Genomic DNA, 13,559 nt, shown 5'->3' with positions numbered 1-13,559 from the left:
ATGTCTCCGGCGCCTAAAGCCATATCCTTTCAGCTTCACTAAATGGAGGATAAGTTGAACTTTGCGCGAAACGGAACGGTAGGACGAAATCGGCTCGACGAAAGCGAAACTGAAAAGACCACGCCACGCCACGCCAATGAACGGGAGGAAAAATGGGAATTCATCCAAAATGAATGCCTTCCGCTCAGGAAGCGCTCCAACCAGCACACACACACACATGAGCTTTCTTTTGGGGCGCGAAATTTGATCCCCCCCCGTCCCCCCCTCCGGCGGAAAGAATTTGCCCAACTTCAGCGGACGGAAGTGAGTACGGGGGAAGAGGCGTTTTATTTCACACTTGTTAGTAGCCTTGGAGCCTGTTATCTTGAAGGTGCTGAGTGGTTTTATATTTAAGAGTATTTCAATAAAATTGGCCCTATATACCACGTATAATTATTATATTATAAATATTGTGAGAAATTTCCACTGGTAGAGTGCTAAGACACGGCCGTAGCCAATGCTGTGAATTATCCGTGGTGAGTATGTCCTTACTTGCGGGCTTACAATTTTCAACTGTTTATTCTAACGTTCATTCAATTCATCTTACATGCAGTTCATTCGCTTCATTTCTATAGTGTTCCTAATCTGTCATGATGCGTCCGTTTATACTGTGGGCTCGTAGTGTTGTCAAAGTGTAAACAAACACAACACATAAATTCTTGAAATCTTTCCTAATCGTAAAGTATAAATTCAAACAATTATTATTTACAGATATATTATACGATGAACTCTTGAATATATCTTATCAAACGTGCATAATTTACAAACAGCTCTCAATTATTTGGATGCAAATTGTCAGAAAACAAACTCTTTCTTCCTTAAACACACAGACACACACACAGATTCTAATCAAAAATTTAGATCAATCGTTGATTGCCCCGAAGTGGGTGTAGTTGACACCTGCTAATCACAATGAACTACGACAAACGATATTAGTAGCTCAAGTTGGGAGAGCAATTTTCAATCAACCCCGCTAAGGGACCCCACTTCGGGGGGAAACATTTAACGTAATCCAGGTGGTAAATATTACCTCCTCCTCTCTCCTCCATCCCTAGTGTGCCCACCCAACTTGGGGCACATACCTGCATGGAGCCAACTCTCAACGGTGCAACACATCGTGTGCAAACACTCACGACATTTCGTAGATGATAATTAAATTTGGTTCCTTGAGCTGATCATTTCCACCGTTTTCGAGGCACAACGAGGTTGTAAGCAAATTGCCTGCCCGCCCATTCTCCCCACCCCGTTCTTCTGGCCATCCCGGCCCGAAATGGAAGCGACGAATCAAATGGCCAAAGGGGCCACCAGAAATGGTAACGAGCGCAAATGGCAATTCTCGCGAGTGGATCAATCGGAAAATTACTCCCGGCTATCACCTTGACAATTATCTCGTCCACCATCCGGCACCGGCCATGCATTCGCATTGGGCCGTGCATGGTTTCACCCAGTGCCCCGGGCCCAGCGCCAAAGAGCAAGAAATTCAATTCCATGTTTGATTAATTCATTACTTTATTATTGCATTATTTTATTAAACCGACATGTAATCAGCTGTCCGTCCGCTATCTGTTCTGGCCAAATATCCACCACCCGAAAGTGCCATCGCCATTTCCCTGAGGTCATCGTGACGGCAGGCGGGTAAGGGGGGACAGCGTGGAAACGAAGGAAATTGACTCCAGGGAGGGCAAATTAGTGGAGCTGATTGACAAAACGGCCTGCAGCCAACCGCCCCGAACGATGCAAAGTGGGTATGCGTGATTACCGAATGAATTTTACATCAGAGCTGGCATCGGGTGCATCTGGAATCGCGGTGCGCTTGTCCGTCGCGGAATCAATAACGCTTTCCCTGTAGGTAGCCCGTGGAAGCGATTCCTTGGGACGTTTATGTCGGGGCGTGTGTTAAATTTTCACTGCACACTCGGGCGTAACGAATTGCATGAAGAAATAAGCAACCCCGCACTTAACGTAATGATGGAGCAGGAATAAAAATTTATTTCAATTATCATCACGGGCACGGGATACAAAGTGATCATTAAAAACCTTCAGGCATTGGCCGAGTGTTAGGGTAATGATCATTTTTATATGTAGTTTTTTTTTTAAATAATTATATAACTTTCAAGTTTAAATGGGTTTCAAGTATAATGTAAGGGCATAAGGCAATCAAGAAAACATTACAGTTGTCATTAGATTAAATTAAATTAGATTATTTCAAAAATAGATTATTGCATTCTACATTTTCTCTGAAACACAAATCACATCCTAATGTAAATTAGCGCAAATCTCCAATCAGGACAAAAACAAATAGCGAAGTTACCTCAAATGTTTTGAAGTCCTGTGAACTTAAGTTCAGATTTGCAACAGGTGTTCTTTAAAAAAAAACATCAATAGTTAAAAGAACTATTATTATTATTATTATTATTTATTTATCTATTAGTTTGTCCGCACAAGCTTCACAAACATAAGTTATAACTAAGCGCCTTATTTAAAAACTAACATAGTGGCAAAGATAAGATAAGTACTTACTAAGAGTAAAGGTCTAGACTAGAAAAAAAAATTAAATTAAGGCTACTAAGGCAAGGGAAAGGAGGGATGAAGGTATCAAAGAGAGATTTATCAACAAAAAAATTATAGCATAGGTTAAATACTGATAAATCTTCAGCCGAAATTGCTTTAATTATGTCTCAAATATTCTGTATAGATTGAAGTTATTACGTTTGGAAGCATGAGGCCTTAATGTGGCAAACATTTACGTTATCGAAATAAGGGTAATGTGACGTTACAGCAATCGTATCACCGGTGTAGATCAATTATGGATTATTACGTTTATTATAGTACGAACGTTAAATTATAGTAAAATAATTATAGCTTGACATAGGTTCGTTCGTAATTGTTAATATTTAGTATTTAATTTAGTATTTAGTTAGTATTTAATAGAGAAGAGCGTGATTGGTAGTTGTATAGCGAAATAGGATAGAATAGGATAGGTTACATCAAGATAGGGATAACCATTAGAATAGTTAGAAAATTAGGAATACATAACGTTAGCTAGGACTAAATAGGTAGGATTTTAGTATAAATATCGGGTAAAGATTTACGGAGCGTCATTAAAAATTATATCCGTGTTAGGGGAAACTGTGCCCGTCAGTAAGCAGAAATTCGTCATAGGTTGAAATAAAAAGGCCTACACTAAAAACACAATTTCCTGACCTAATTTATACCACCTAATTTTATACAAACAGTAACAAACGAATTGAATTGAATAGGAATACTTAGCAAAGACGACAATTCCAAACAAATCATTACTAAAACATTGTTTCGCTCAAAGTTTCCTTCATAATTTACTACTCTTTAAGTAGATAAAAATTAAAAAATACCACATGAAAGCCACTTTTTTTTAAAATTCTGATTCTCTCTTTAAATAGAATGAAAATGTGTGCACTTTATCATCAATACTGTTTGCAGTCCAGCAATCAACATCAAATGCAAATATCTAGGTGTATCAAACTTCAACCTTCACTCAAGGCTTAGAAGTAATGGTGAGTGTTTTTTTTTTGCCATAACCCTGTCCTTCAAGCCGATCGAAACTATCTTCGAGCGTTACGATTACGATTTTGCCCGATGTGAACTTACGTACAAAACCGTACGTGCAGCAGCAGCAAGGCTCGATGTTTCACGCTTACCGTCGTCGCAACCGCATTTGCATACCGGTAACGACGGGGTTTGGAGACGCTGTTTGGAGTGAAGCGAAAAACGTGCACTGAGTGTGTAATGTTTCGGGGACGGGGCACAAATGGTCTATGGGGGATGAAATTTGAGAGCAGAACGCCACACTGCGGCAACGAAGAAGCGAACAACCGGCGGTTATAACAAACAATCCAATTTCAAAGTGCAGCTACACACGGGAGAGCTGGCAGAAAGCGGGAGAAACGGTAAGAAGGATTTAGGCGTAAGTGAAACCAAAACTTGACCTGCGCCGAATTGCACCACCGTTTGGCCATCGTAACCGTTGTTTTGCTGCACTTACGGATCGTATCTTCGTGTGTGCAAAAAAGGGTTGAAGATCAAACTTTACACCACCACAGGCACGCAAAACAAAACCAAAACATCCTCCCACGGTGCGCAAACAGTCTGGCCGGCCCGGTGAGCCATCCACCAAATGTGTCGTAGAAGTGAATGGGTAAAAAGTAAAAGTACAAAAACAGAACGAAAATAAAAAATAAAAAACACACAGTGCCACGATGGAACCGTAAGCTCTACCCTTAAACCCCCTGGACCCCCGTGGCACGGTGGAAAAAAGGGCACAAGCCTGACAGAAGGAAGCATCCGAGCAGAACTTTCATTTACATATGTATGGTGAAATAGTTATGTGCCGTGTAGGCTGATGCTGGCTTCGCTGGCTGGGTTTCGGACGTGCAGTGCATGCGAAAATGAATGCCCCTAAATGTGAATGCTCTCACCGGGGGTTGATGTGTGAGTGTGTGTCGACCATACCCCAACAACAGGGATGATCCAGTAACTGTGTAGCTGTTTTCTGCTGCTAAGCAATGTGCAATGTGCCAACACCCGCGCAGTGAGACGAAGAGGTTTTCATTGCCACCGTTGCTCCACCGTTGACATGCAAACGAAGTTCGCCGGTGAACGCATTGACCGTTCAGACGGCATGGAAAAATAAAATAAAATAGAAAACCTTAACGCATGCATAACAACAAGCGCTTCAGTGGCATGGTGGTGGTTGGGGTGTTGCATGGAATACATAAAAACAGTAATAATAGTACCGAACCAAACTAATCATCCAAAATTTCAACCAAAATCCACTCCACCGGTACTTGCGGCGACGCTGGCGATCGTTACTGGTCGCTAAGCTAGAAATTTATTTTACTCACCGACTAACGACGCTTCGCTGCGTCTAAAATTGGGTTAATTGAATCGAGGTGTCGATCATAAATAATGATATTAGAGCGTTTCCCATTTCGAACCATTCTCTTTCGCTGTTGGTATATTATGCAAACGGTTTTTATTTCTGATAGCAGCTAGACTACCAGCGACAGAGAAAAAAAAACGAAGGAAAAGAGGAACAAAAAACCGCTTTCAACTAAACCAATCGATACACCCGACGGTCTTATCGTATTCATGAAAAGGTGAAAAACGTGCCCACTGTCGGCAAACATATTTTGGCACTTCCAAAAACCCCCGCCAAACCGGTCGATGGGTTCTGTACGGGGTGGTTGGTTTTCTCGTCGACCACCTTCCATCTTCTCGCATCTTCCACCCAACCGAACCGAATTCGTAAAAACGGGGGGTGAAAAAACGATGGATTCGATATTTATAGTTATGTGATTTTTTATAAGGGTAAAATTGAAAAATAATAATTTAAAAAATATCTTTATGAATACTTAATGGTGGGCTACGGGTGTACGGGCTCCCGGGGGTCGGCACCCGCGCGCTACGTGACAAAAGGATGGAGCGGTCCAACAATGATTCTTCACCGCCGGGAAACAACCAGGAGCCAGCAACAAGCGAGTGGTTTTATGGGAAAGAAACGGAGTCGAAATTAGACAAGCCGGTACAGACTTGAGAAGATGAAAAATCGAACCCAGCGGAACTTTTAGGGGAGGAGAGAGGGCGGAAGGAAAGCCGGATTTCCTCGGGGCAACCCGGTGCGCAGATGGTTGATGGCACACTTTCGTACATCCCCAGCGAAACCCAGCGAAAGGGAAAATCCGACAAGCTTTAAGAAAGCTGTACCCCACTCCCCCCAAGTGCGAAACAAAAACCAAAGCGGGGTTATACAAAGAACCGGCGTGCGGGACCAGAGAAGGGTGAAAAACCGCGTGAAAGGATTCTAGCGCTGCGAGAAAAAGGCTTCTCGAGCGTGCCTGCCTCCGTGCGCGGTTCCATTTGCACCGTTCCGAAGACCGGCGGTTCGAAGACGTTTCGTTTGGATCGTGGCCGTATTATGTACTCGTTGTTTTTTTTTTTTTGCTTTTGCCTCGCTACTTTCAACCACTTCATGCGCTCCTCCGGGCGGCGCACGGGTGAGTGGAAATTCATTTTGTATTTATAATAATACCATGCTTAGGGATTTGGATGATGAAATAAAATGAAGACACAACACCGTTGTACGGTGTGTAAATGCAGTTGGTAAAGCGAACGGCGAGGGAGGGGGGATGCTTCAGAACGTTGGCCCGGTTCGGTACACTCGAGCGCAAAATTACCAATGACGCCCCGAAAAGAATCTGCTGCTCAGCTCAGCTCGGTGTGTACTTGAGCAAACGCCGAGTCGGAGTCGGTTTCTTCAAGCCGATTTTTCCTAGCCCTTGAAAAATCGCTTTCGTGGTGCGTTCGATAAGGAAGCGACCCAAGAGAAGCGGGCGAAACCTTACCGAGGCGCGGGTAAGATGCTTTCCATCTTCCGTCGGGAGTGCTGCCACCACCACCGCCACCCTCCACACTAGCGAGCAGTTGCGGCTTTAGTTCTATTGTGGCGATTTTCACTTTCGCCATTCAAGCTGACGCATGGTACAAAGTGCTTGAAGTTTATTCCAACCTAAATGAACTGAAGCACGCTGAGTTTGTGTGTATCAAAGCGTATTTGTTCAAGTGCCCAATGGGCGAGCGTTGTTTTGGAGAGGGGTTTTAAGAATGAAACGGCATGGGGACCAAGCGACAAGTGGTTTTTAATGGGAGATGTATAGTCAGCAGTTTGAAAAATTCATTTTTTTGCACTTTTCATAAGCTTAAGATTTTAGGCATGTCTAATATCTTACAAAAATCTCTTAAAAATTCAACTCAATTCACGGAAAAACAGGGAATCTACTGCCCCCCTGTTAACACGATATTGGTGAACTATCCCGAAAATCCAAGCAAACGGACATTTTCAACTAGAATTTATGACACATAAGACTAGAATGGTGCTTGAACATAGTTTCTTTTTATTTTAAAAGGCAGAATACAAACAAAAACAGAAATCATTAGGTGCAGGGCCACGAGAGCTGACAAAATGCTGACAAATTTGTCAAAACGGAGCTTTTGTCACTTTTAGTGAGCTTTTGTTAAATTTCATTTTGTAGAAAATCCACGACAAAAAGTTGATGTTTACGCCTTGGACCAGTACCTAAGTACGGGTTACTTGGGTATTGTTTGTTGTGACAGTTTTTAAGAAGAAGCAGAAGAAGAAAAAGGGGATACGTCACAAACGCAAAGGGATCCACATCAAGCGCCACGTGAATTATAGAGACGAAAAAACAACACAAAAGGAAACACGAAAAGGAGCAGTTTTGCTATTCACTTTAGCATAAGAAACACCAGAAAGTCCGAAAGCAGTATCCTGCATTAACGGTTGACAACATCCTGACAAAATGCTGACAAAATTTTGCACCGCTTGCTAATTAAAGCATTATGTTAATATTATTTTTTTATCGAAATACTATATCTTATTTTATTTAAATTTTTTTATTGAAAGTACATAAGCTTGATTTTTGAACGCACTTTAACTTTTTTTTTATCATTATTCCTCAAAGATCTTACCATTTGTGTAAAAAATAAAAATATGAAATCATTTATGTTTTTTAGCAACAACTGTCGAATGCTGCTTCGATCATGTGAATATTCTTGTCAATTTATTTTGTCAAACAGTACAATTGTGTACGCGGCAACGGTATAGTGATTTTTCGCAGTTGACAAGCTGATTTTGTCACTTGACAAATTTGTCAGCATTTGTGTTAACTCTCGTGGCCCTGCACCTTTTGCTTCAAATTTATACATTCGATAATTTGTCAAACCAATAACCAATGAGAGATTGTTAAGAATTAACCAAATAAAAGTAAATAACAAATTATGCAATGCATGATTATTTCTTGCTAAACTCAGCGCATTAGTAGAGTTATCGAGAAAAGCATTATCGAAGCACATTCCTGGTAAAGTAGCAAATCCAACGCGTAATACTGCCGGTTCCTTTTTCGGACATTTGCAACACGTAAAGGTTCGTTTTCCTCGAAAATTATTCTTCGCTTTTCTAGGGACGCCGGGGAGCTGCATTTTTTATGTGTCATTATAGTTCTCCACTGAGTGTGTGTGTGTATATATGTCCCGGGTAAAACACACCTACATCGTGCGCATAATTTCGTGCTGGTCAAATTGAACCCACGCTTGGTATCAATTTTCCGCTTGTTAATTTGATGAAAACGATTGAAGCTCAGCGTACTTTTATTTGCTTCGTTTTTCGTTCCGCAGGTTTTATTTACCGCCTCCCCAATTTTTCCACCCTTTCTCCCAAAAATTCGAAGGGGTCATTCCTCAAAGCAATTCGACTTCAATTACACTCTATTTTCCTCCGCTGTGTGACAGCGTCGTAAAAATATTAATAAATAAACCATCCCGAACAAACCCAACCCCTGCCTGCTGGGGTACCCCCAGAACTGGGCAGGGGTTTGGTTGTGGCAATAAGTTCCCGATGTGGTAAAGAGTTTCAATCACGGAACCCACCAACCACCCCTGCTTCCAGCCAGTTCCAACGCTAGCGTGTTCCTGCGTGTTGGAAGCATTAAAACGAGTACGCCTCACGGTGGGACATACAGAGAATCAGATTTTGCGAACCGCAGGCACACGGGTGGATGAAGGGAGGGAGTGCTTGTGCGGGGTGAAAATTGCCTCCCTCGAATGCAACAAGGAATATTTTGTTTATTTCCCACCGGGCGCACAGGGTGGTTCCCGTTAAAACGATATAAAAATCGAAAATTTCATCAATAAATTATCGCAAAATGAATGCGTAATGTGCTGCTGCTGCTGCGCGGTTCGGTTCGTTATGCGTTTTTCAGTGAACGTTTTCCGGGTTTTTTTTTGTGTGTCGTTCCCCGGTTTTGCATGTTCCCACGGGAGGATGATAGGAAGAAAATCACTACCGAACCCGGGGATGGTGGGTGTCCCGTTCCTGTGAAGGACGCGTGAGTATCGAGTCAATTTCTGAACCTGAACTGATTGGTTACTGTCGACGCTGGGAGAACCAACAGCGCAGAAATCGAGTTTGTATCGAACAGAACCCAGCGGCCACACAGCTATAAAGCGGTACACTGTGGCCAGGTTTTATGGTCAGTCTGAAGCGTTGTGCGAGTTTTTGAAGTTTTCACCAGGCACACGCACACGCAGAAAACGAAGAAAAAAAAAGCGACAAAGGGAAATAACATCGTGGTTGAAACGGAAAAAGGGCCGTGTTGAAAGGGAAATAAAATACGCACCCACCCACACACCAACACGCGCGCACGCACACACATCCAATCGCAACGCGTAACGCACACATAAAATATTTAAATTAACATATTTTCCAATCATAACAAAATTGAAATTGTATGAAAATTCATACGGTGAATGCTAATAATAAATAACAAAATATCTCATTCCGCGTCGAACCGCGACACATTCCGCACGCTGGGAACTAACTGCACTGTGTGGGTGGGGGTATGTGCGTGGTTGCCAGTACTTTACGGTCAGTTCGGTGTTTTTTTTTTTTGAATGCCCACCCTTTCAGGGGGCTTTTTGCGATATGCGCTACTATGGCTGTGGTGCTGCGTGGAACGACTCCGAACGCAATAAACGCAGCATCGCTCAATCACATCGCATCACTTTCTTCGCCACTGCAAATGAACTCCGCACGGCACGTACATTGGACGGGGCCGGGCCGGGCTGCGTTCGCGTTCGTAATAACATTCTCGCACACGTGGTGTATCGTGCACCGCGCGGGTTTCTGCCATCCACATGTGCAGCCCATGCATGTATGCATGATATTTGCAATATAGGATTTTTATTACCCGTACCTTCCACGTCCACGGACTCAGACCCACTAGGCAGGGATACAGGCCTCGAGTGCCATATTTTTGCTTAGTGCGTGCATCATCATCATTATCATCATCCGGTACAGCACTAGCTTTATCATCATCGTTACCATCATCATCATCGGTATCGGAAAACACCTTTTGCCGTCCTGATGCCAGCAGTTGGCCACCATACCAGACCGGTGTGCGAGATGAGTTTGAAATTTGAATTTAAATTTTCCAAATTTCCACCCAAGGAAGGTGTCCCAGGAAAAATCCCACCCCATTCCCACCCCCCTTGCTCCCTAGTAGAAACCGACCGCACTGACGAATGGACATTCGCGGTTGCCAAAATAACGGCTGGACGAAAATAAATTATGCACCAAAAACCCGGTGGTCGACGGGTGGTTTTCGGTTGCATTCTGCATTCGTACCTGCGACAAATATGCGCAGCTCGATGTGATGCGATCGACCTGCGTTCGGGAGAGGTGCGTGATTGTACGTTGGAGGGCGCGTTGATGCATGCTGTTGCAGCTGCAGTTTGCATTCCTGGTGCGTGAGCCTGCTCGTTCGCGACATTGTGACCGTGTGGAGGGAAAAGGACGTGGACGTGGAACCATTTGGTGCACGGATCGGATGATGCAGTTGATAACCGAGTGGCTGTGTGGGTGTGTGTGTGTTCACTTCATACTTCAGTTAGTTCATATTTCCACTAATCCCGTCACATTGCGCCACTGACTCTTCCGGGCGGTGTACACGGGCGCGTGAAAGAAATGGTAACAACTCTCAAATCGACACCACCACCGGGCACCACATTTGGTGGATGGTGCGCGCACCTGCTGGAATCGTTAGGCAAATACGTGGAAACGATTGCGAAATAGAAAATAGCACCTGAAAATCAAACCCGCAAACCACCGGGTCTCGAGTTGACGTGATTTGAGCGGTGGCAACTTGATTCGGCGGCAGTAACGGAATTGAGAGATGTACTTGAAGTGCGCCGTGCTCGCGTTGCAATGGTCCAGTACCATTGGAATTGCAGAGTGCTGCACTGCCGTTAAACAGGATTTCCTCTAAAAATACTTCGCACCAATCGGAAAAGTGTTTCATTTACTATTAAAATTTTTCACTTTAAATAATTACTGTTAAGCATTTATATTTGCGGAGTGCTTTAAATTTGCAATTAGTAAAGATTACTTAATGTAACAATTTTGCAAGAGTTTTGAGTTTATAAAGTCTCTAACAAATTTTCCAATTTCTCTGCCGCAAAAATGATGCATCACTGATTTTTTCAATAAGTGACTCAGTGATGGTTTAAATACAAATTTTAATACAAAATCTGTTATGCATTTCTTTTTGCGGAGAATTTTAAAATGTAATTAGTAAAGGTAAATTAGTAAAAGTAACAATTTTGCGGGAGCTTTGAATTTACAAAGTCTCTTACAAAATGTCAAAAATCTCAGCCGCAAAGAAGATGCATGTAATTTAGTATAAGTAACAATTTTGCAAGAGTTTTGAGTTTATAAAGGCTCTAACAAATTTTAAAAATTCTCAGCCGCATGAGAAAACGCATCACTGATTTTTTCAATAAGTGACTCAGAACTCTCGTGATAATTCGCTAAATTATGACCATGGTTTAAATAAAAATTTTAATATAAAATCTATTACGCATTTCTTTTCGCTTCAAAATGTAATTAGTAAAAGTTAAATTAGTAAAAGCGACAGCTTTGAGTATACAAAGTTTCTTACAAAATCTCAAAAATCGCAACCACAAAAAAGATGCATGTAATTTAGTAAAAGTCGCAAAAAAGATGCATGTAATTTAGAAAAAGTAACAATTTTGCGGGAGCTTTGATCATCACTGATTTTTTCAATAAGTGACTCAGAACTCTCGTGATAATTCGCTAAATTATGACCATGGTTTAAATAAAAATTTTAATACAAAATCTGTTACGCATTTCTATTTGCCAAGTGCTTTAAAATGCAATTAGTAAAGGTAAATTAGTAAAAGTAACGATTTTACGGAAGCTTTGAGTTCACAAAGTCTCTTACAAAATGTCAAAAATCTCAGCCGCAAAAAAGATGCATGTAATTTAGTAAAAGTAACAATTTTACGGGAGCTTTGAGTTTACAAAGTCTCTTACAAAATGTCAAAAATCTCCGCCGCAAAAAAGATGCATGTAATTTAGTAAAAGTAACAATTTTGCGGGAGCTTTTAGTTTACAAAGTCTCTTACAAAATGTCTAAAATCTCAGCTGCAAAAAAGATGCATGTAATTTAGTAAAAGTCGCAAAAAACATGCATGTAATTTGGTAAAAGTATCAATTTTGCGGGAGCTTTGAGTTTACAAAGTCTCTTACAAAATGTCAAAAATCTCAGCCAGAAAAAAAAGATGCATCACTGATTTTTTCAATAAGTGACTCAGAACTCTCGTGATAATTCGCTAAATTATGACCATGGTTTAAATAAAAATTTTAATACAAGTTCTGATTTCTGAAATTATTATTAGAGTGAAATTCATCAGAAATTGTAAATACTCTTTTAATTATTTACTACCTTTAAAAGCGCACCCAGTTTTTCTTTCCCACCTTTCCCCTTTTCTCTCTCTCTCTTTCTCTCTTTCTCTCTCTTTCTCACCAGAAACGAGTTGAAACGAATGTAAAAACCACTTCCAAAAAAGGGAAAAAACCCTCATGCTATCCTCTAGCGCTAACAACGCTACCCGGGAATTAAATTCACGGATTTTAATATTCGCCATTACTGAAGCGCGAAGACAAAATTTTCACGGCTCGTGTCAAGTTCGCGCCTGAGTTACATATTTAAATTTCAAATGAATCCACGATGTCAAATAATTATGTGTGTGTCCTTCGTTTCGGTGTCAACGCCTAACGCCTACCCAACGCAAGCCTCATTTTGCGCACGGGACTGCTCGATGAAACCCTCGAGTTTAGGGATTCTCCCGTGTTTTTTTTTTTTGGTGTGCTGAAGGATATAAGCACCGTTTTGGAGGCAAAAGGACGTCACCATCGGGGCCCAGATGATGATGCGTGAGAAGAATTTTACACCGTCCGTCGGCCACGTTCAATCGTGGTGCCCGAGGGCGTGTTTTCATTTCCCAGAAGCGTTCCCATTTTCCCCACCAAAGGCTCGGGTGTGGACACGGTCGGCGTTTTTCGGTGTGTGTGTGTGTGTGTGTGTGGGTGAGAGGTTTACTGTTTCTCAATTTGACACACATCGATGGCAATGCCGATTGGCATGATTAAGGAGAAATCAGTTCATCATTAAGTAGAGACTTCCCCAATCCGAGTCGCTCTGCACGGGGTGGAGGTGATGGTTGTTCTTACGGCCGTGTGCTTCATCAGGAGCTTCTTCACCGGCGATGTCTTAAGTTTGTTTCCCTTTTGCCACCCCCGGGTGGGCTAGTGGGCTGCCGGATAACCTGCCAAACACAGTCATTATCTCCAAATACATCATCGTGTGATCTGCGTTCTGCCTGTGGTACCGTGACGGCACGTCGTATGCCAAAGCGGCAATAGAACGTCATCGCCTATCATACGTGCGGGAAGGAAAACTTCCTGCCAGCAACAGCATACACATGAGCACGGGCACAGGAAAAAAAAGGGAAAATGACATGAAGTCAGTCACGGACGGATGAACCCATGATTAGGCAGTTTTCTTACATTCTTTCGGAATCTGCGCTGACTTTTCGCACGCTGCGTA

General features: G+C 42.2%; 1 protein-coding gene across 7 annotated transcripts in view; it reads right to left on the bottom strand.

Moving 5' to 3' along the window:
* The window catches only part of LOC128302606 (RNA-binding protein Musashi homolog Rbp6), a 684,518-nt gene that overhangs the window by 223,691 nt on the left and 447,268 nt on the right, over positions 1-13,559 (bottom strand). The gene's annotated exons all lie outside the window — the stretch shown is intronic.

Source organism: Anopheles moucheti, chromosome 3 (assembly GCF_943734755.1).
Source record: "Anopheles moucheti chromosome 3, idAnoMoucSN_F20_07, whole genome shotgun sequence".
Classification (NCBI taxonomy): Eukaryota; Metazoa; Arthropoda; class Insecta; order Diptera; family Culicidae; genus Anopheles; species Anopheles moucheti.
This window is presented reverse-complemented; position numbering and strand designations above follow the sequence as displayed.